Source organism: Pristis pectinata, chromosome 28, assembly GCF_009764475.1.
Source record: "Pristis pectinata isolate sPriPec2 chromosome 28, sPriPec2.1.pri, whole genome shotgun sequence".
NCBI classification, from domain to species: Eukaryota; Metazoa; Chordata; class Chondrichthyes; order Rhinopristiformes; family Pristidae; genus Pristis; species Pristis pectinata.
Genome location: NC_067432.1, coordinates 970572 through 992791, shown reverse-complemented (window position 1 = coordinate 992791; position 22220 = coordinate 970572). Strand labels below are relative to the sequence as shown.

The 22220-nt window shown below is 42.3% G+C and overlaps 1 protein-coding gene across 2 annotated transcripts in view; it reads left to right on the top strand.

Annotated features, from left to right (window-relative positions):
- The window catches only part of trpm7 (transient receptor potential cation channel, subfamily M, member 7), a 129980-nt gene that overhangs the window by 28695 nt on the left and 79065 nt on the right, over nucleotides 1-22220 (top strand). The window lies entirely within an intron of this gene.

Here is a 22220-nt window from a genome sequence, read left to right as displayed (position 1 = left end):
GTAATTTAAAAATGTTAGTCTTTGTTACCTTAGAACAAAGAACATAGAATATTACAGCACAGAACAAGCCCTTCGGCCCACAATGTTGTGCCGACATAGCTAATCCCTCCTACCTACAGAATGCCCGTATCCCTCCATTTTCCTCTCATTCATGTGCACATCCAAGACCCTCTTAAAACCCTTCAACGAGTTTGCTTCTACCACCCTATCAGGCAATGCATTCCAGGCATTCACCACTCTCTCAGTAAAAAAAAAACGTACCCCTCACATCTGTTCTGACCCCCCTCACTGAAATGCATGCCCTCTGGTATTGGATCACTCAATAATGGGAAAAGATATTGCTTGTCCACCCTATCTATGCGCCCCATAATTTTATACGCCTCCAACAGATCACCCCTCAGCCTCTGCTGCTTCAGAGAAAAGAGCCCAAGTTTGATGTGGGAACTCGTGGACCTTGCTGCGGTCCACGATGGCCACATCTGCAGTAAGTGCTTGAGGCTGGACGAACTTCGGCTCAGAGTTGATGAGCTGGAGTCGCAGCTACAAACACTGCGCAGCATAAGGGAGGGAGAGAGTTTTGTAGACACGGTGCATCAGGTGACAGTCACCCCCCTTAAGGTAGGTACATCTGAGGTTCAGGAGGCAGATAGAATGGTGATGGTCAGGGGAGGGAAGAGGAAGAAGAAGTCAGGCAGGCAGACAGGACAGAGAGCCCCGGAGGCTGTTCCCCTCAGTAACAAGTTTTCTGCCTTGGAAGCTGTTGAGCGGGATGACCTGCAGGGGCCTAGCTGCAGTTACCAGGTCTCTGGCACTGGGACTGGTACTGCTGCTCAGAAGGGAAGGGTGGGAAGGAGACATGCGGTAGTGATAGGGGACTCGATAGTCAGGGAAACAGACAGGAGGTTCTGTGGCAGTGAGCATGAATCCCGGATGGTATGTTGCCTCCCAGGTGCCAGGGTCCGCGATGTCACTGATCGGGTCCACAGAATTCTTGAGTGGGAGGGAGAGCAGCCAGAGGTTGTGGTCCATATTGGCACCAATGACGTAGGTAGGAAGGGGGATGAGGTCCTGAAGAGTGAGTTCAGGGAGCTAGGCAGAAAATTGAGGAACAGGACCTCAAGGGTAGCAATCTCGGGATTGCTGCCAGTGCCACGTGATAGTGAAGGTAGGAATAGGAGGAGGTGGCAGATAAATGTGTGGCTGAGAAGTTGGTGCAGGAGGGAGGGTTTTAGATTTCTGGATCATTGGGATCTCTTCTCGGGAAGGTGGGACCTGTACAGAGAGGACGGGTTACACCCGAACCAGAAGGGGGCCAATATCCTTGCGGCGAGATTTGCTAGGGTGGTACAGGAGGGTTTAAACTAGTTTGTGAGGGGGAAGGGAACCAGAGGAGTAGGTCAGAGGAAGAAGGGAATGGGGAAAAGTTAGATCAAACAGGCAGAGAGGCTTTGGGGAAGGAGAAGCAGAATACAGGCTGTAAAAGTAGTAAGATAGATGGACTGAAGTGTGTTTACTTAAATGCAAGAAGTGTCAGGAATAAGGGGGATGAACTGAGGGCTTGGATAAGTATGGGGGACTATGATATCGTGGCTATTACTGAGACATGGGTGACGTCAGGAGAGGAGTGGATATTGAATATTCCTGGTTTTCGGTGTTTTAAGAGGGATAGGGAAGGGGGGAGAAGAGGGGGAGGGGTGACGATACTGGTCAGGGACACTGTTACGGCTGTGGAAAAGATGGATGTTGTAGAAGGATCATCTCTAGAGTCCGTATGGGTGGAGTTAAGGAACAAGAAAGGAGCAGTTACTCTACTAGGAGTATTCTATAGGCCCCCCCGGTAGCAGTAGAGATATAGAGGAGCAGGTTGGCAGGCATTGTTTGGAGAGAAGCAGAAATAACAGGGTTATTATAATGGGAGACTTCAACTTCCCAAATATAGACTGGAACCTGCTTAGTGCCAAAGGTTTAGATGGGACAGAATTTGTTAAGTGTGTCCAGGAGGGATTCCTGACGCAGTATGTTGACAGGCCCACTAGAGGGAATGCCATGCTAGATCTAGTTTTAGGGAATGAACCGGGACAGGTGAAGGATCTATTGGTGGGTGAGCATTTGGGGGACAGTGACCATTGCTCCATAACCTTTAAAATTGTCATGGACAGGGACAGGTGCAGAGAGGACAAGAGGTTTTTCAATTGGGGAAGGGCTAACTACGAGGCTATAAGGAGAGAACTTGGGAGTGTAAATTGGGATGTCCTTTTTGAAGGAAAATGTACCATGGGGATGTGGTCGATATTCAGGGATCTTATGCAGGATGTTAGAGATAAATATGTCCCGGTGAGGCAGAGAAGGAATGGCAGGGTGAAGGAACCGTGGGTGACGAGAGAGGTGGAACGACTTGTTAGGGAGAAGAAGGTAACATACGTGAGGTATAAGCAGCAAGGTTCAGACAGGGCCCATGAGGAATATAGGGTAGCGAGGAAGGAACAAGAAAGGGCTGAGGAGAGCTAGAAGGGGACATGAAAAGGCTTTGGCTAGTAGGGTTAAGGAAAATCCCAAGGCCTTTTTCAAGTACGTGAAGGATAGGAGGATGGCTAGGGTGAAGGTAGGTCCAATTAAGGACAAAGGTGGGAGAATTTGCCTGGAGGCGGCAGAGGTGGGAGAAGTTCTCAATGAGTACTTCTCTTCGGTATTCACCAGGGAGAGGGGTCTTGATGATGCAGAAGGGCGTGCTGGTAGGGGTAATGTTCTCGAGGTCGTTGATATCAAGAGAGAGGATGTGTTGAAGTTGTTAAATAATATTAAGACAGATAAATCTCCGGGGCCTGACGGGATTTTCCCCAGGCTGCTTCGAGAGGCTAGGGAGGAGATTGCTGAACCGCTGGTAAGGATCTTTGAGTCCTCGTTGTCTACGGGGGTGGTGCCGGAGGATTGGAGGGTTGCGAATGTGGTCCCCTTGTTCAAAAAAGGTAATAGGGATAGGCCAGGGAATTATAGACCGGTGAGTCTCACGTCTGTGGTGGGTAAGCTGTTAGAAAGGATTCTAAGGGATAGGATTTATGAACACCTTGAGAATCATGGACTGATTAGGGACAGCCAGCATGGCTTTGTGAAGGGAAGATCTTGCCTCACAAGCCTGATAGAGTTCTTTGAGGAGGTGACCAGGAAGATTGATGAGGGCAGTGTGGTGGATGTGGTTTACATGGATTTTAGTAAGGTGTTTGATAAGGTTCCTCGTGGTAGGCTTCTTCAGAAGGTCAGAGGCCGAAGGATCCAAGGAAGCTTGGCTGTGTGGATTAGGAATTGGCTTGCATGTAGAAAGCAGAGGGTTGTGGTGGAGGGAGTGCCCTCGGATTGCAAGGCAGTGACTAGTGGTGTCCCGCAGGGATCGGTTCTGGGACCTCTACTTTTTGTGATATTTATAGATGACTTAGATGAGGGGGTGGAGGGCTGGGTTAGTAAGTTTGCGGACGACACTAAGATCGGCGGTGTTGTGGATAGTGTGGAGGGCTGTCGGAGCTTACAGAGGGATATTGATAGGATGCAGAGCTGGGCTGACAAGTGGCAGATGGAGTTCAATCCGGAGAAGTGTGAGGTGGTACACTTTGGAAGGACAAACTCCAGGACAGAGTACAGGGTAAACGGCAAGGTACTTGGCAGTGTGGAGGAGCAGCGGGATCTGGGGGTTCATATTCACAGTTCGTTGAAAGTTGCCTCACAGGTGGAAAGAGCAGTTAAGAAGGCCAATGGGATGTTGGCTTTCATAAGTCGCGGGATTGAGTTTAAGAGCCGCGAGGTTATGATGCAGCTTTACAAAACTCTAGTTAGGCCACACTTAGAGTACTGTGTTCAGTTCTGGTCGCCTCATTATAGGAAGGATGTGGAGGCATTGGAGAGGGTGCAGAGGAGATTTACCAGGATGCTGCCTGGATTGGAGAGTATTGAATATGAGGAGAGGCTTAAGGTGCTAGGGCTTTATTCACTGGAAAGGAGGAGGATGAGAGGAGACATGATAGAGGTATATAAAATATTGAGAGGAATAGATAGAGTAGACAGTCAGCGCCTCCTCCCCAGGGCACCAATGCTCAAGACAAGAGGTCATGGCTTTAAGGTTATGGGTGGGAGGTTCAGGGGAGATGTCAGAGGGAGGTTTTTCACCCAAAGAGTGGTTGGTGCATGGAATGCACTGCCTGGGGTGGTGGTGGAGGCAGATACATTGAACAGGTTCAAGAGCTTGTTGGATAGGCATATGGAGGAACGTGAAATAGAGGGATATGCGGGAGGAAGGGGTTAGGTAGTGTGAGGGTGGTCTGATGGACGGCACGACACGGTGGGCCGAAGGGCCTGTTTTGTGCTGTATGGTTCTATGGTTTTGTCCAGCCTCTCCTGATAGCACATGCCCTCTAATCCAGGCAGCATCCTAGTAAACTTACTCTGCACTTTCTCTAAAGCTTTGACATCCTTCCTATAGTGAGGTGGCCAGAATTGCATGCAATACTCTAAATGCAGCATAACCAGATTTCTATAGAGATGCATTATAACTTCTTGACTCCTATACTCAATACCCCGATTAATAAATGCAAGCATTCCATAAGCCTTCTTAACCACCCTGTCTACCTGTGTAGCCACTTTCAATGAGTCATGGACTTGCACCCCAAGGTGTCTCCACCCTTAAGAGTGTACTGCCTCTTGTCATTAGTCCTACCAAGGTGCAACACCTCATATTTATCCAGGTTAAACTTCATCTGCCATTTCTCTGCCTACATCTGCAGCTCATCTATATCACGCTGTTTCCATCGCCAGTCTTCCACACTATTCACAACTCTGCCAATCTTGGTATCATCAACGTACTCATCCAGGTCATTTATGTACATCACAAACAGCAGAGATGCCAGCACAGATCCCTGTGGAACACCACTACTCACAGGCCTCCAGCCTGAAAAAGTCCCTTCAACCACCACCCTTTGTCTTCTCCAGGTCAGCTAGTTCTGGATCCACATGTGATTTTTATTAATGACTTGGATGAGGGGGTAGAAGGGTGGGTTGGCAAGTTTGCAGATGACACAAAGGTTGGTGGTGTTGTGGATAGTGTGGAGGATTGTCGAAGATTGCAGAGGGACATTGATAGGATGCAGAGCTGGGCTGAGAAGTAGCAGATGGAGTTCAATCCGGAGAAGTGTGAGGTGGTACACTTTGGAAGGACAAACTCCAAGGCAGAGTACAAAGTTAACGGCAGGATTCTGGGTAGTGTGGAGGAGCAGAGGGATCTGGGGGTTCATGTCCACAGATCCCTGAAAGTTGCCTCACAGGTGGATAGGGTAGTTAAGAAAGTGTATGAGATGTTAGCATTCATAAGTCGTAGGATCGAGTTTAGGAGCCGTGAGGTAATGATGCAGCTCTACAGAACTCTGGTTAGACCACACTTGGAGTATTGTGTCCAGTTCTGGTCGCCTCATTATAAGAAGGATGTGGAAGCGTTGGAAAGGGTGCAGAGGAGATTTACCAGGATGCTGCCTGGTTTGGAGAGTATGCATTATGAGGAGAGACTAAAGGAGCTAGGGCTTTACTCTTTGGAGAGGAGGAGGATGAGGGGAGACATGATAGAAGTGTACAAAATATTAAGAGGAATAGATAGAGTAGACAGCCAGCGCCTCTTTCCCAGGGCAACAATGCTCAATATAAGAGGGCATGGCTTTAAAGTAGTGGGTGGGAAGTTCAAGGGAGATATCAGAGGAAGGTTTTTTACCCAGAGAGTGGTTGGTGCATGGAATGTGCTGCCTGGGGTGATGGTGGAGGCAGGTACATTGGTCAAATTCAAGAGATTGCTAAAGCATGTGGAAGAATTTAAAATAGAGGGATATGGGGCAGGTAGAGGTTAGATAGTCTTAGGTGAGGCTTAAAGGTCAGCACAACATTGTGGGCTGAAAGGCCTGTACTGTGCTATGATTCTATGATTCCCACAGCCAATTCTCCACTGACCCCATGCATCCAAACTTTCTTGATTAACTAATTATGTGGGACCTTGTCGAATGCCTTACTGAAGTCCATATAGCTGACATCCACAGCTCTACCTTCATCTCTCCCGTCACCCTTCTCTGGGACAATTGGGGATGGGCAAAACATGCAAGCAAGTTATTTGAACCTTGGTAGGTAACAACTAGAACATCGTGAACATATTTGAGGAAAGATGGGAAAGTCTTAAGTGTAGGTGCAGGAAAGTTTAACCATCGTGGTTCCAGAGATAGGAATTTCAGTTACTAGGTTTAACTTGAACAGCTGGGGTGCTATTAGAGAAAACAAGCTTAAAAGATGATTGACAGAGGTGTACAAGATCAAGAAAGTTTCTCTTAAAGTAAATAGAGGCTGATCGAGGATTGGGGATACAGATTTAACATGGGCAAAAGATATAAGGGAATGTGTGAGATGCCTTTTTATGCAGAGTGGTTATCTAGATTTGTTAGCTTGTAAGAATGGTGATTGAAGCAGTCAGAACTTTGAAAAGAGAGTGGGGTAAGGAGGTTGAAAATTGCAGGGCTACAGGGAAAGGAGGAGAATGGGACTGATCGGATTGCTCCGCAGTGAGCTGGTACAAATTCATTGGCCTGAATGCACCCGAGCTCTGAATTGGGAAATTAATTTTAAGAGGAAATATTGGTTGTAAGACATACTATAGTAAGTTAACTCTTGCACACTTAAGATTGTACTTCTATTAACTAGTCAAGCATGCAGTAATTATTGTAAGCGTCTTGGGTATTCATTAACGTTTTCAAGTTAGAATTTTAATTTCAGGCCACTTATTAACGCTGATACATTATAAACATTGGATAATAGTTCAGTTTCTTATAAATATTGTGAACTATTGAATGTGCTCATGTTAGTATCCCTGTTGCCATTAAAAATTTTCTTTCAGTGAACTTGTATTTAATGCCTACATTGTGTTATCACCCTGTATATATCTGGCTTCCTCCAGGATCCTCACCATCTTAGAATCTTTAGCCAATTTACTTCACTATAGTTGATATCAAGAGCTTGGGTTACAAAGGCTATGGGACCATACAGCATTCCAGCTCCAGTACTGAAGACATGCTCCAGGACTTGCTGCAACTCTGGGCAAGCTGTTCTAGGGCAGCTACATTGGCAGCTATCTAACAATATGGAAAATTGTTCAAGAATGTCCTGTTCACAAAACGGACCAATCCAATCCAGCCATTTATTGCCCCATCAGTCCATTCTGAATCATCATCAGACTGATAGATGTTACAGTGAACAATGCTGTCAATAGCACTTGTGTGTCAGTAACATTCTAATGTCCAGTTTGGATTTTACTGGGACCATTTGGTTCCACATGATAGCTCTTAGGTCTATGTTTTGATCAAGGCTAAATTCCAGAGGTAAATTGAGAGTGACTGCTCTTGATGTCAAGGCTGAATTTGATTGTGACATCAAGGAAGCTTACTAAAAGTGAAGTGATGGGTATCAATGGGAAAATTCTCCAATACCTTGCAGAAAGAAAGATTATTGTTGTTGGAACTCAATCACCTCAACTTCAGGACATTGTAGGAACTCCTCAGTGTGGTGTCTGAAGCTGCTTCAATGACATTCCATAATGTCAGATGTAGGGGGTTTGATGATTGCACATCTTTCGATTCCATTAGTATCTCCATAAATGAAAAGACTTGAGCCACTATCTGCACCTGGGCTAATTAGTGGTCAGTAGCATTTGTGCAATAACCATTTCTTACAAGAGACAATAGCCAACTACCTTGACATTTAATGGTATTGTTGTAGAATCCCTCAACCATCCTGGGACTTGTCATTGACCAGAAACTCAACTGGAAACCTGCATAAATATTGTCACTGCAAGAACATGAGAAAGGCTGGGTATCCTGTGGTGAATGACTTGTCTGCTGCCACCCCAAAGCCTTTCTACCATCCAGGAGCCATAAATAAAACAATGCCTTGGAATACTTGCTGATTGCCTAAATGAGTGCAGCTCAAATCACACTTGTGGAACTCGAGACCTTCCAGGGTGTAGCAGCCTGCTTGACTGGTACCTTAATTCCTTCCACTACATACACATTACAAATGTTGTGTATGCAATCTACAAAATTCAGTGCAGTTACTCTGACAGCATCCCTCAACCACCACACTAAAGGAGAAGAGAGCATCATGCTCAAGGGAACAGAACACCTCCAAGTCACCATTATACTAATGTGGAAAGATGGCATTCCTTCATCTTCACTGCAGCTCCATTATGGGAGTATCTTCATCAGCTTGCTAGACTGCAACAGTTCAGGAAGGTGATTCACTACGAACACCTCAATTGCAACTAAGGGTGGCCTGCGATGAGCAGTAGCCTTGCCAATGGTGCCCACATACCCAAAATAAAAAAAATTATTGTATTAACTTTGACAGTGTTCTATATTTTCTTATCATACAGCATGGAAACAGGCCATTTGGCCCATCACGTCCCTGATAACCAGTATTAATCCTATCTTTCAGCACTTGGCCCGTGGCCTTCTATGCTTAGGTGATCCAAATGTTCATCTGTACATTAAATACTGTCAGTGCCTCTGCTTCCACCACTCTATGTGCACTCTCTGGGTGAAAAAGGCCCCCCTCAGATCCCGTGTAAATCTCTTACCCCTTACTGTAAATCTATGTGCTTTAGTTTTATCTACCCATAATGGGAAAAGTTTTCTGCAGACTATCTTTATACCCGTAAATTTAATTTAATGTGCCTCAGTCATGTCCCCTCTTAACTTTGGCTCTGGGGAAGTAGACCCAGTCTCTCATAACAGAAATGCCCCATTCCAGGCAATATCCTGGTGAACCTCCTCTGCACCCTCTCCAGCATTATAGCATCCTTCCTATACCTTGGTGACCAGAACTGCATGCACTTCAGCTGAAGTCTGGCCAAAGTTTTATAAAATTGGAGCATAAATCCCTGGTCTTGTATTCAGTGCCCTGAGTAATGAAGGCCAGTATCTTGTGGGCATGCTTCTGCTTTACTCCTAAATTATTACATTAAATTAATTCAACCTTTTCCCATTATGTAAAATAACCCAAGATTAGACATGCAAAGCTAGTATTTGAGCTGCTGTTTTTCCATAGTTCAAATGAGTGCATTGTGAAATTTTAATTTGCTTAATTTTATGCATTGCTGAGATTCGGTATAATTGACCAACATATATGAATCCCAGATATATAGCAGTAGAATGGCTTCAGAGCTGGCAGCTGAATTGGCTTCTGATGGCTCAAAAAAATTCAGGTCCAGTTGTTTTGTTTTGAAGAGAACTCACTGTTAAAATAGGAAGTGTATTTTGTTTTCTTTGGTAGACTGGAGGTAAAGACAGACTACTAGCACAATTTGTAGTATGGGGAAGGGTTCTGTATAGTTGATCGTCAACAACTATTGATGGTTATTGGATGTACTTCTGTTCACAGAATTGAACCTCCATGTAGGATGAAGTAAAGTGGGAAATTAAATAGAACTGGTTTAAATACAGTTAAACTCTGTTAATTACAGTTAAAATGAAAACTCCCTTTTGTAATGAGAGGTTTCCAAAGTCTTGATGCCTCTAGTCATTCAGATGGCTCCAGATATTGGGAACTTCATCTTGTTGTGAAACTGTATGGTTAGCGTTGAAGAGATTTTTCCTCTGTTTAATATAGCTACGTGATTGCAGTTTGCATAAATAACATGTATTAAAAGGGGAGTCTTCCTCTTAATGTGATGCATGTTTTAACAAGTTAGAGGACTAAATATTTTACTTATTATAATGTGTTTGTCACTAGTTTGGGCATCATTTATCCTCTCTTGGGGACAGTTAGTACTTGAGGGTTTTAAGTTTGAGGAGGACCTGCTATGGATTTATTTGCATTACTATTTGCATCTGATTAGTATTGTACTTGAATTACCTGAAACTGAAGGTGAGATATTTTGGCAATCCTTTTGTGGTCAAGAGAATTTTCTTTCTTCCTCTCTCCCCACCCCCAGGATTATTTTGTGGATCCTGGAATGGCTGAAGAGGCCAAACCTGGAGTTAAGATAAGATATGTTTATTAGTCACATGTACATCGAAACACACATGAAGTTCTGTTAGTCTCTGCATGAGACTAAGTGGGATGGGTAGGCCTGGATTGTTGATCTTGTCCTGGAAATGCCGGTTCCTATCTTCTATTCTGTGCTTCTTTCAACAGGCTTGTGGTCTGTTTAGGTCAGTCCTGGGCACATCTCTCATGAATAGATGTTAATGTTTGCATGTTTTCCTTGAAATGCTTTCTCTGCCCTTTCTTGATTGCATGCCCTGATTGAGCTTAAACGGAAAGGCATATTTTAAGAACAGGAAGCTAAGAAATAGAAGCAGGGGAGGACCATACATTCCCTTGAGGCTGCTCTGTTATTCAGTAGATTTGTAGCTGAACTATTCCTCTTCCACCTTTCTATCCGATTTACACACTCTGAACAACAGACTACCTGCTGGAGGAATTCAGGAATTCAATGTGGGGAAAGGAATTGTCAATGTTTTTGGCTGAAACTCTGTGTCAGGACTGAGAGTGGCAAGGGAAGGTGGCCAGTATGAAGTGGAGAGTGGGAGTGGTGAGATGGGCCAGTAAGTAATTGGTGGACCGAGGAGGGTTGAAGGATGATGGACAGATGGAGTCAAGTAGACAAGGGGAGGGTGAGAATGGAGACATTTGCTGGAGGATGGTAAGTGGGAACACAAGGGCTACCAGTGCTGAAATCTGATGTAAGGAAGGTGGTAGTGGGAAGCATTACAGGAGAGATGATGGAACCAGATGGGGAAGGTGGTTCTGTGGGTAATAGGGGGATGGAACCAGGAGGGAGACAGGGATGAAAATGGGTGATGGGGGGTAGTATGGGAAAGAAAAAGAAATAGTAGGATTGCAAGTGAATTGGAAGGAAAGAGGAGGGCAGGGGGAAAACAAAGGAGGTAACAGTTGCCTGAAATTGGAAAATTCAATGTTCGTACCATTGGGTTTTAGATTACACGGCAGAATATGTTGGGCCTCACCCTGGCAGTGGAGAAGGCCGAGGACAGACAGGTCAATGTGGGAATGGTATTGATTTATTATTGTCACTTGTACCGAGGTACAGTGAAAAACTTGTCTTGCATACCGATTGTACAGGTCAATTCATTACACAGTGCAGTTACATTGAGTTAGTACAGAGTGCATTGATGTAGTACAGGTAAAAACAATAACAGTACAGAGTAAAGTGTCACAGGAAGGGAAATTGAAATGGCACACATTTGGGAGCTCAAGGTGGCCATTGTGGACAGATGCCGGTGCTCTGCAAATTAGTTGCCAAGTCTGTGCTTGGTCTCACCAATGTATAGAGGAGGCCACATTGGGAGCACCAAATGCAGTGGATGAAGTTGGAGGAGGTGCATGTGAACTTTTGCCTCGCGTGGAAGGGCTGTTTCAGTTGCTGGATGTTGATGAGGGAGGAGGTGTAAGTGTTTCACCTCCCGTGGTTGCAGGGGAATGTGCCATGGGGTGGGGAGGGATGAGCAGAACAGAGGGTCACGGAAGTAGTGGTTCCTGTGGAAGATGGAAAAGGGTGGGGAAGAGAAGATGTGGCTGGTGGTGGGATCTTGTTGCAGCTGGCAGAAATGATGAAGGATGATGTGCTGGTTGCGGAGGGTAGTAGGGTGAAAGGTGAGGACTCGGGGAACCACCTCTGTTCTGTTTGAAGGGAAGTGGGGTGAGACCAAAAGTCTGAGAAACGGAGGAAATGCAGAAGAGGGTTCCATCAACCACAGTGGAAGGGAAGTCGTGAATCCTGAAAAAGGAGGACATTTCCGATGTCCTAGAAACTGGGAGAAAGGGATGGCATCCTTACAAGAGACATGGGGAAGAGGTGTATTTTGGGTAGCTGTGGGATTGGTGGGTTTATAGTAAATATTAGTGGATAGTTTGTCTCAAGGTACTCTCAGGCCCTGGCTACACCTGTCTTTTTATTGGCTATGTTGAACAGACCTTGTTCCAATCCTTCTGTGTTACCATTCCCCAACTCTTTCTCTGTTATGTCGACTGCCAATCAGAAGATAGCACTGTGAGATTTGACATGAAATTACTCAAATTGAAAATGCTGAAAGCTTACTGCAGTGTAAGGAATAGTTCAAAGTTAAAGTTAAATTAGTGCCTTTTTTAAAAGCTTTGGTCAGGCCGTTAATGTTGATTGCTACTTTATTTTTAAATGTTTTTTCTCATTTAAAATGCTGAACTGTCAGATTTGTTTGCATTAACCCATGATAAGGAATGTGCACATTGGTAATATGTTTAGCTTGGCATTTTTATTATAATCCTTCAAAATAGTGTTATCAATCTATGAAAAGCATTGTTTGCTGAAAGCTCTAGCCATTTATTCAAATATGGCAGTACTCTGCATAAAAGTATGCTTGCACTCATTTTTGAATGACTCCTACTTACTGGAGGGAGGTTTACCTGCAAGTAGCTGACCCGAGCCTACTTTTGCCAGGTCCCATTTTGTATCAAAATTGGGCTCTGTCCAAATTCAGGACTTTAATTTCTGGTACATCCTTATCCCTTTCTTTAATTACTTTGAAACTTAGAGTTATGTTTGCTCTCTTCAAAATGCTCTTCTATTTATACTCCAACCACTTGCCCAGCTACATTTCCAAAGATTAAGAATTGTACTGTCCCTTTGCTAGTAGGACTATCTATATACTGTCTCAAAACAAAAGTCCTCTGAACACACTTTTAAAAAAAAATCCTCACCCTCTAAGCCTTCAAACTAAGGTGAATCCAGTTAAGTTGAAATCGCCTACTACTATAACCTATTACATTTCTCTAATTTGCTTGTATATCTGCTGCTCTTTATCCTGTTAGGAGGCCTGGAGGTGTACTACAAGCCTAACAACTTTGGTTTGCTGATCCATTTGGTTAATTATTTGCTCTGCAGGGAACGACTGCATGGAGTGGAATTTGGCCATTCTTCCTCACATATTGAATTATATTGGATTTTACTTTAATTTAAAAATATTATTAAAAGCAGCTTTCAGCTTGGCCAAAAAAAATCAACAGTTATTCAAAATGACATTTCAATGCACAAATATTTGTGTGCAAAGTACTTTAAGGATTATAATGTTTAGAAAGTAGAATTGGTGAGAAGGGGCCTACTTCACTGAAGACAATAGCAGACTATTTTCTGATCATAAGAACATAAGAAATAAGAGCAGGAGTAGACCATCTGGCCCATCGAGCCTGCTCCACCATTCAATAGGATAATCGCTGATCTGGCCATGGACTTGGATCCACCAGCCTGCCTTTTCCCCATAACCCTTAATTCCTCTACTATGCAAAAATCTATCTAACTGTGTCTTAATTATATTTAATGAGGTAGCCTCCACTGCTTCCCTGGGCAGAGAATTCCACAGATTCACTAATCTCTAGGAAAAGCAGTTTCTCCTCATCTCCGTCCTAAATCTATTCCCCTGAGTCTTGAGGCTATGTCACCTAGAAACAATAGAAATGATCTTTATGCCTCTATCTTATCCCTTTCATAATTTTATATGTTTCTATAAGATCCCCTCTCATTCTTCTGAATTCCAGTGAGTATAGTCCCAGGCGACTCAATCTATCCTCATTGGCTAATCCCCTCATCTCTGGAATCAACCTGGTGAACCTTGTCTGCACCACCTCCAAATCCAGTACATCTTTTCTCAAGTACGGAGACCAGAACTGCACACATTACTCCAGGTACAGCCTCACCAGTACCCTGTACAGTTGCAGCATAACCTCCCTGCTCTTAAATTCAATCCCTCTAGCAACGAAGGCCAACATTCTATTTGCTTTCTTGATAACCTGTTGCACTTGCAAACCAACCTTTTGCAATTCATGCACAAGCACTCCCAACATCTGCCAGACCATTCCCCACTCACTTAACCTATCTATATCTCTCTGCAGACTCTCCGCATCCTCTGCACAATTTGCTTTTCCACTCAATTTAGTGTCATCAGCAAACTTGGGTTCCCTACACTTGGTCCCTCTTCCAAATCGTTAATGTATATCATGAACAGCTGCAGGTCCAGCACTGATCCCTGCGGCACCCTGCTCACTACTGATTGCCAACCAGAGAAACACCCAACTCTCTGCCTTCTATTGGTTAACCAATCCTCTATCCATGCTAATACGTTATCGCCAACTCCATGTATCCTCATCTCATGGATGTCTTTCATGTGGCATCTTATCGAACGCCTTCTGGAAATCTAAGTATACAACATCCACCTGTTCCCCTCTATCACACTGTGCTCATTATATCCTCAAAGAACTCCAGTAAGTTTGTTGAACAGGATCTGCCCTTCCTGAATCAATGCTGTGTCTGCCTGAAGGAACCACTTCTATCCAGATGTCTCACTATTTCTTCTTTAATGATAGTTTCAAGCATTTTCCCTGCTACAGATGATAAGCTAACTGGCCTATAGTTACCTGCCTTTTGCCTACATCCTTTTTTAAACAGTGGTGTGACATTCGCTGCCCAGAGAATTTTAGTAAATTATCACAAACACCTCTACTATAACTTCCGCCATTTCTTTCAGTACCCTGGGATGCATCCCATCAGCACCAGAGGACTTGTCTACCTTTAGACCTACTAGTTTGCTTATCACTACCTCTTTAGTGACAGCGATTGTATCAAGGTCCTCACCTCCCACGCATCCATAACATCTCTTTGGCATGTTAGACGTGTCCTCCACCGTGAAGACCGACACAAAATAGTCGTTCAAGGCCTCTGCCATTTCGACATTACCCAAAATTAATTCTCCCTTCTCATCTTCCAAGAGACCTGTGTTCACTTTAGCTACCCATTTCTGCTTTATATAATAACATTTTTTACTATCTGTTTTATATTTTGTGCTAGTTTAGTTTCATAATCTAGCTTCCCTTTCCTTATTGCTTGCTTAGTCATTCTTTGTTGCTTTTTAAAGTTTTCCCAATCTTCCAGTTTCCTACTAATTTTGGCGATTTTGTATACATGAGCTTTTAGCTTGATGCCTTCTTTTATTTACTTAGTTATCCAAGGCTGGCTCTCCCCTCCCTTACTGTCCTTGCTTTTAACTGGAATATACTTCTGTTGAGCACCATGAAAAATCTCAAAGTCTTCCACTGTTCCTCAAATGGCCCACCATATAGCCTGTGTTTCCAGTCTGCTGCCAGCCAACTCCTCCCTCATTCCGTTGTGGTCTCCCATGTTTAGGCATAATACACTGGTTTTAGATTGAACTATTGCGCCCTCCATTTGTATGAGAAATTCAATCATGTTATGGTCACTCTTTCCAAGAGGATTCCTAACTGTAAGATCGTTAATTTTACCTGTCTCATTGCACAGCACCAGATCCAAGATAGCATTTTCACTTGTAGGTTCACTAACATGCTGTTCAAGAAAGCTATCATGGATGCATTCTATGAAGTCCTCCTCAAGACTGCCTCAACCAACTTGATTTGCCCAATCTATGTGGAAGTTAAAGTCCCCCTTGATAACTGTTGTTCCATTCTTACATGCATCAATATTTCTTGGTTTATTGCCTGTGCCACTGTAATGTTATCATTCGGTGGCCTATAGACAACTCCCACCAGTGACTTTACCCTTTTATCTCTACCCAAATGGACTCCCTAGATCTTGTATCGTCTCTCACTATCACCCTGATCTCATCCTGAATTAAGAGCGCTACCCCACCTCCTTTACCTTCCTGCCTATCCTTCCATATTAACTGATACCCTTGGATGTTTAATTCCCAATCATCACTCTGCAACCACGTTTCTGTAATGGCCACTAAATCATACCCCTTTGTACTGATTTGTGCCACAAGTTCACTGAACTTGTTTTGAATACTACGGGCATTCAGATAAAGTGCCCTTACACTCATTGTCCTTTTAGAATCCAGTAACCTTTGTGTCCTATGCATTTGACTTTTCTGCTCTCCACTCTTACCTTTTCTAACTTTTGCTCTGGTCTCTGCTTTGCTTCCCTCTGTCTTTCTGCATGGATTCCCATCTTTCTGCCATATTAGTTGAAATGATTTAATAGATCAACAGTGCTCCTTCTGCTTTCGCTTTTGCTATTTATTAATTTCCACAAATCCTAGTTTAACTCATGTTTGTCTTTATTCTTACTATTAAGTCCTTCAGATTCCAATTCTAGTTCTTGTGTTCTAAACATTTTCAATGGGTTATTTTAAGTGTAAATAACTAATAGGTTTTTAATAAGTATGTGAAGGGTGCTACAATGTGGAGAACAATTCTACTAATTGGCTCCGTTTACTGCCAGCAGTGAGTCCCCTGCTTTCACCACTGACTTATGCAATGGTACAGATTGACTTTCACAAATGTATTAATAACTTTCTCTCTGGAGTTGTCTTGATCCTCATTTGCAAGTCCCTATACATTTTCAGCGTTTTGTCCATGTAAGTGTTACGTGAGGGATATAGGGTGAATGTACTTAGTCTTTTTCCCAGGGTTGGGGAATCAAGATCTAGAGGGCATAGGATTAAGGTTGAGAGGGGAAAGATTTAATAGGAACTTGAGGGGCAACTTTTCTTTTCCCCACAAAGGGTTGTATCTATGTGGAATGAGCTGCCAGAGGGAGAGGTTGAAACTTTTAAATGACAGTTGGGCAGTTACATGGATTAGAAAGGTTTGGAAGGTTATGGGCCAAACGCTGACAAATGGGACTACCTTGGATGGGCATCTTGGTCAGCATGGACCATTTGGGCTGAAGGGCCTGTTTCTGTGCTGTATAACTCTGTGACTCTATTTGGGGTTGGGTGATGAAGGAAGGAGAAGCAAGCCTGGCCCATAGGCTTAGCTGGCTGTCAAATCCAATAAAAATAACTATAAATGTTACTGCTGCAGAAATATTTTTAGAAAAATTCAAACCATTTACTCAATCAATTAAAAATAAGAACTTAAACAAAAACACTTAACATTTAACTAAATGCAATTTTAAAAAAATGATAATCAAATACTTTTGCTTTCAGTCATTTTTCTCCATTCAGCTGAATGGAGAGATTACTCTTGCACCAGGGTGAACAGATGTCCAGTGTCTGAGGGGACCATTTGCTGCAACCTTTGGGGGACAGGCAAGTTCAGCATTCTTGTGGGCATATGCCAGAATCCTGAACTTGGTGGTACTGACCTGGGAAAATGCTGGTATTTCACACATGATCTTTGCTGTTCCTTTAGAAAATTTCAAATTATTCAGAGTGGCCTTTTCTTGCCGCTGCATAAATATTAATTTAGTATTGGAGGATTGCTTGTCTATGAAAAAGGATTAATATGCTACTTCTCTTGCGAGTAGATTTGTTTATAACTAACCATTAATTTCATATTTTTAGACCTACTGCATTTCAGTAGGTTTGCTATTGTGCAAATTGTTTCCGAGCATTTTAAAAGTCTGGGGTGTATTGGAAATTGATGGCATGAATGAGTATTTTACCATCCAAAATCCCCATCGAACACAGGGATACTGAATCAGCCATCAGTATAATACAAATAACCTACAATTAAAAGCATTAGAAACTAGATCCATTGTTGGATTGGAACATAAATAGAAGTATTAAAGAACTGAAGCCACAGTTTGACAAAGGTTTTGAAAATATATTGCTTGGTATAAGGAACCAGGCTAATGTGCAAAGTACAGGAGTTGAATGTAGAGTGGAGAAAATGGGTAATACATTAAATGGCAGAGTCAAGTTCTAAACCATCTCCATCCTTGAACAGAAGCCCAACCAGTTTCCCTCAACCAATACACATTCTAAGAAATGGGATCTATGAACATTTGGAAAGGCAGAGACTGATTAGGGATAGTCAGCATGGCTTTGTGTCGGGGGGAATCCTGTCTCACCTCTTAACTTGATTGTATTTTGAAGAAATAAAGGAGATTGATGAAGGCAGGAAAATAGATTAGATATTGTCCATCTGGACCAAGTCCATTGATCCTTGAAGTTGGCAACAGAGGTAGATAACATGGTTAGGAACATGTTGCTAACTTGGTCAAAAAGAAAAAGTATATATAAGCTTTAGGATGCAGAAATCAGACAGGGCTTTTGATGAATATAAAAGGAGCAGGAGAGAACTTAAATAGGTAATCAGGCAGTCTAAAACGGGCCATGAAATCTTGGCGAGGAGGATTAAAGAGAATCTCAGGGCATTTTACACATACAAAAACAATAGGATAACTAGGTAGAAGGTAGGACCACTCAAGAACAAAGGAGGGAATTTATGCCTGGAGCCAGAGGAAGTGGGCAAGGTACTAAACGGGTACTTTGCATTGGTATGATCTCAAGGAGGAGTTATTGGATCTCTTCAGAGTATTAAGGTGGATAAATCTGCCAGAGCCTGATGGGATTTATCCCAGGTTTTTGAGAGAGGCAAGAGGAGATTGCTGGGCCATGAGATCTTTGTATCCTCTTTAGCTACAGGTGAGGTTCTAGAGGACTGGAGAACAGCCAGTGTTGTTCCCCTGTTTAAGAAGGGCAATAGAGACAAATCGTGAAACTATAGGTCAGTGTGCTTTGCATCAGTAGTAGAAATTATTGGAGAAGTTTCTTAGGGATAGGATCTACTCACATGTGGAATAGCATAGACTTATTAGGGATAGTCAGCATGGCTTTGTGTGGGGGATGTTGAGTCTTATTATGAAGTTCTTACACCATTGCTCAAGGTTTTACTTGAGCAAAAAAAAAGATTCTGTGTTCTACTTATTGTTATATTGAGGCAGGTACAATAATATCATTTAAGAAGCACTTGGATAGGTATATGGAAGAAGGGGTCTGGAGGGATATGGGCCAAATGTAGGAAATTGGGACTAGCTAGGTGGATAACATGGTCAGCATGGACTTGTTGGGCCGAAGGGCCTGTATCCATGTTGTATTGCTCTATGACTTTACAAAGCACAAATTACCTTAAACTGCCAAGTGGACTGGTCCAAGGAGAACATATACAGTTGGCAGCTGTGAAATGTGGAGCCTGTTGCTGGTGGATGTTAGAAGACTGTCCATTTTCCTGTTTCACCTTACTTGCAAAAGAAACTTGCTTTGAGTATGTCAGTCTGATCACATTGAACCACTGTTATTGTTTCCAATTAGGTATATGGTTAGTACTGGTTTGAATTGTACATTATCTTGCATTGTACTTCACAGCAATTTTAGATTAAATACCCCATTGTCATTTGAGTTGACATTTACAGAATGAGCATTTTGCTTGCAGTTACTGTCCACCCCTTATTGTGCATGAGTAGGTGGTGAGAGGTTAGGTTTGAAGAATTCCAAGTAATAATAAATTACAAGTTTAAAGAACATTTGCAATATTAATTCTTGTACTAAAACATTTGCTTTTAAAGTGTATTTCCTGGGAATTCTAAACTAGAACAACTTCAAAATCACTTTATTCTTGTACTTGATAAGGGGTTCAAAACTATAAAGATCTGGGATATTGAGGTCTGAGTTTGCCTTCTCATTATGATCAGTTTGCATAGGTAAAGTTAGTTTTTAAACTTCTGAACTGAAATATGCAAGTTCTCTGATTTTTTTTATCACTGTTTACCTATGTTCCTGATTATTTGTCATTTCTTCCTCTGCTTCAAATAACCTTTAATGATTTTTCATAGCTTTTCCCTCACATCATTAACTCTGAAGATGTATTTTACATTTGGTAACTGGTATTTTTCAATATCAAAAGAAAGCTGAAGGTGTAATAGAGGAGCCACAGTGAAGAGATTTAAACTCAAGGGTGATAATTTTGAATTGGTGATCTTTGTGAATTGAGTAATGGCTGGGTTGGCAAGGATGGGTGATGAATGAGCAAAGCTTTGAACAGAATTGTCATGACACAATCTTAAAGTCTGAATCAACTGAACCAGTAGTTGTGCTTGGTGATTAATTATGTTATGCTCTATGTAAAAAAAACATATCTCATCTTTGTCATTAATATATTCTATAAGAAAGTGATCTTTCTGAAGAATATTTTGTCTAAATTTGAAATGGGCTTTGGTTTAGTTTTGCTGCAGCGTGTACTATTCTCTAATTAGCAGAGTGAAGAGGTGATGAACTCCAAACCACATGGTCATAGAGCACAGAAATTGGCCCTTCGGCCCACATGTCTATTCTGACCATCATGTACTTATGTTACCAACACTTGGTCCATACTCTATTACTTTGGCAGTTTTGTCCATTAAAATCCTTTGGCTTCCTAAAAGTTTATTCATTATTGAAAATGATAAAGCTACGGAGTTTAGAAATTTGAAACAGAAACGGAATGGAAATGTTCAGGCAGAAATGGTTAATGTTTCAGGATCAATACCCTTCGTTGGAATTGGGAAAAAGAGAAAATAAGTTTCTTAAATGTATTGTCCAATCCATTCGTCCCCCACCCTCTCTGCAACTTACAAATAACTTGTTTTCCCTCTTTGCAGTTCTGATAAAGGGTCTTCACCCTGAAATACCAACTCTGTGGTTCTGTTTACACAGATGCTGCCTGACCCAAGTGTTTCCAGCATTTTTTGTTTTTGTTCATTATTGTCTGATCATGATTGTCTGTTCAATAAACCAATTGCATAACCATCTTGGAGTGCCATGAGATTAAAATTTTCTGTCTCCCGCCCAAGCCTGTCACATCCTTGGAACTTCAGAAATAAAAATACTTGAATTGATAGGTAGAAGAGCAATAAAGTTTACTCACACTACATTTTCTCAGCTAAGTAATGTAGTATTTGCAGTTTGGCTTAAACCAAGCAAGTTAAAATTTCACTAATTATGTCTTAATGATGTATTGTGAGAAACCATATACAGCTGGTCAAGCTTTTGGTTACAATGGTTCAACATGGTTTTTTTTTTACAGATTCTGAGTGTGATCAGGCACTGGTTTCTGTTCATATTGGGATGAATGGGGAAAAAATGGAACCATGTTGCTTACAGAAATGTGTTCTGAATTTACTTTTGGTTGGAGAACTAATTTCATCAGAAATCAGTTCAGTCTGTGCAGATTTTTTGAGATTAGATCCAAGAGATAACTGAGTAGTATTGTTTGTCTGTTGAGGATCAATTAAGAATACTTGCAGAGTCCACAATAGATGCAGTTTTGGATAATTATTCAGTTTGGCAAGGTTAATAGTTACAGTTATTGATAGTTTGGAGGCAGTCTTAGGCTATAGGGTGCTATCGATGTGTTGATGAAGTGAGCTGCGGTGTGGCAGATGAATTTTAATCCAGATAAATGTGAAATGATGCATTTTGGGAGTACCAATCAGGCTAGGACATACGCCATGGATGGTTGGGACCTAGGGAGTATTGAGAAACAGAAGAACCTTGGTGTACAAGTCCAAAGATCCTTGAAGATAGCAGCACAAGTAGGTAACGTGGTTAAGAAGGCATATTGTATATTGGCCTTCATAAGTCAGGGCGCTGAATACAAGAACAGGGAGGTTATGTTCCAACATTATAAAACATTGGTCAGACCTCAGCTGGAGTACTGTGTGCATTTCTGGTCATCACACTACAGGAAAGATGGGATAGTGTTGGAGAAGGTACAGAGGAGATTCAGCTGCACCCTGTGATGGAGAATTTTAGTTGTGAGAAGAGACCAGAGAGGCTAGGTCTATTTTCCCTGGAATTGGGGAGGCTTGAAGGGACTTGATTGAGGTCTATAAGATTGAAGGGTATAGGGCTATAGGTATCAGTAAACTGGAAGAAATTTTTCTTCATATCAGAAGTAGATAAAACTATAGATTTGGGGTAAGAGGCAAGAGATTTAGAAGGGATCAGAGGGGGACCTTTTTCACCTGGAAAGTCGTGAGTGCTTTGAATACACTGCTGGACAGAGTGGTGGAAACAGATGCTGACATTTGAGTGTCTAGATGAGCACTGAATTGCCTATGTATTGAAGGCTATGGGCCAAGTACTGGAAGATGGGATTAATATGATGGGTGTTCTTCAGTCAGCATGAATGTGGTGGGATGAATGGCCTATTTCCATGTAGTATGACTCTATGATATGACAAATATGGGTCCTTTACAGACACAAGGAAGAGTTTATAAGGGGAATAAATAAATGGTAAAGAAATACTTTGTCTTCACTCAGAGTTGACTGTAGAGGTAGTGGACACATTGTTTATCATCTTGAAAAATACATTTGCCATTGTAAGAGGATGTACTTGTCATGAATACTTGTCATGAATGGAGA